Source organism: Propithecus coquereli, unplaced genomic scaffold, assembly GCF_000956105.1.
Source record: "Propithecus coquereli isolate 6110/MARCELLA unplaced genomic scaffold, Pcoq_1.0 Scaffold163, whole genome shotgun sequence".
NCBI classification, from domain to species: Eukaryota; Metazoa; Chordata; class Mammalia; order Primates; family Indriidae; genus Propithecus; species Propithecus coquereli.
Window position 1 is genome coordinate 962831 of NW_012140858.1, and position 2025 is coordinate 964855.

At 47.0% G+C, this 2025-nt stretch overlaps 1 pseudogene; it reads right to left on the reverse strand.

Moving 5' to 3' along the window:
* Positions 1 to 610: 610 nt before the first annotated feature.
* Positions 611 to 1392, reverse strand: LOC105807704 (annotated as a pseudogene).
* Between the last annotated feature and the right edge of the window lie 633 nt (positions 1393 to 2025).

Genomic DNA, 2025 nt, shown 5'->3' on the forward strand with positions numbered 1-2025 from the left:
AGGGAATGGGAATGTCTGCTGTTGAAATAAAGAGACTGCGGTGGTGGGGACTTCGCAGCTTGCTTCATTTCAGGAGGTAGGATGTGTATAGGTTATTCCAATGTCTTTGTAGTAAGTAGAGTCCCCACTAGGTTGCAGGCAATAGTTTATCAGTCTCTTTTAAGACTCATGTTTTCATTTTTCCTGTGGTTAAAATATGTTAGTGAGATGTTGTGTGACTCCACTTCAGGGAATAGTAGCCTTGTTGTTGGCTCACCAAAAAAACAGACTAGGATAGCTGTAGCCACCCCACCACCAACAATCTCTGTCATCCCTGTTCTGTGAGATGAATGGCTGACTTTCTGAAACTTATGTAAAGTGCTGTATAAACCCAACTGTAGGCTTCCTTCCAACCAACCCTGTTGCTGCCTCCAAGTCCTTCATACATAGAAATTTTGTAATCATCAGTGGCTAACCAGATATCGTTTTGAACTCTAAACTCTCAGAACAGGCACTTGAACTTTGAAATTTTCTTTTCTGAGTCAGGGAATAACAAGTTTCCATCCTTCTATTGGCAATTTTTTAAGGAGAATTTATTATTTTTATGTACAGAAAACTTAACAGTATACATTTAGCCAAGTTTACTCACAAGTTCTTTGGCCTTTGCCTTTCCCAGCTCAGGAATATGAGCCACGGATTTTGGACCCAGGATGCCGCCTCCCCAGTGGTGGCAGATCTCATCATGTCTGTCGTTGTAATTGGTCCTGATAGCTTCCACCAGTTTAGCCTTTGTCTTTCAAGTTGACCTGTGTGAAGGTGACAGTGAAGGTGACAGTGGCACAGGTTTTCCCATGGACAAGACACTCCAATCTTGCCTTCTTGACAATGCAGTAAGGACCCCGATCTTCCAACACAGAGCAGGCAGGAAGACAACCAGCTCGACGGGATCCACAGCAAGTGTGACCACCACCAGCTGAGCCTTCTTGTTCTCCACCAAGGTGGTGACAGTGTTAACCCCTGATCAGAGGACGGGTGGCCTCCCAGTGGGAGCATCCCTTTGCCAGCAGCTTTCTTCTCAGCCTGGGCCAACAGTCTCTGCTCCGTACTCGTGGGCCAGCTGAAGCAGCTGAGTGCCCGTTTGGCATTCCAAGGCCTGGGCAAACTGGTTAATTGTAGGAGGCACTTTCAGTGTCTATTGAGGGTAGCCCTTTGCTGCTCCAACCACACCTAGCACGGCCATTGGACAAAGCGGGTGAGGTCCCCTTTGGGCTGGAGGTCCTGTCCAATGCCAGAATTCTTCAGTCTTTCCTCAAACAGGGGATTCACCACCTTCTTGGCCTCCTGCTTCTTCACAACAGCAGGGACTGGGGACACCTTCTTCCCCTCGGCCTTCTTTCCCTTTGGCTTGTTCATCAGTCACCTCTAATGTATAAACTTGATGAGAACACATGTGTGTGTGTTTTCTACACTGCTTGTATCCCCTGGGATTGGAACAGTGCCTGCCACACTCTAGGTGCCCAGTCCATTCCACCTGAGACCCCTGAAGGACTGAATTACTGGACTGCTGATTCATTCATTCATTGAGCCCCTACTGTGTACAGGGTGCTGTGCTAAGAGTGGGGACACATGTAAGACCAGGGAGATGAAGGCACAGAGGTGGGTCCCTGGCAGAACTCCTATCTCCAGGCAGAGGTTGGTGGGGGCCTTGTGGTGCACCCCACAGCCCCCGACCAGCTGCCTATTGGTGAGTTTTGATCCTGTCTCCTCTGGAGCAGATTTGCTTCAGCTGCTTTGAAATTCCATCTTCCTCTCTGGGCATGAGGGCAATTAATTCAATCAGTCATTTATTTCTGATAGTACTTTCTTGTGATTTCCTTATTGTGCAATAAGTATTTCAAAGTGGAATGTGGGGGACATGTGACCGACCAAGTGATTAAGAATTTTAGCCAAAAGTTTTGGCTAATTTAATTAATGCATAAGCAGCAAATTGGTCGTCTTTTATTTCTTCTCCTTTTCCTGTCCTCTGTGTCATCTCAGTAGGCAACT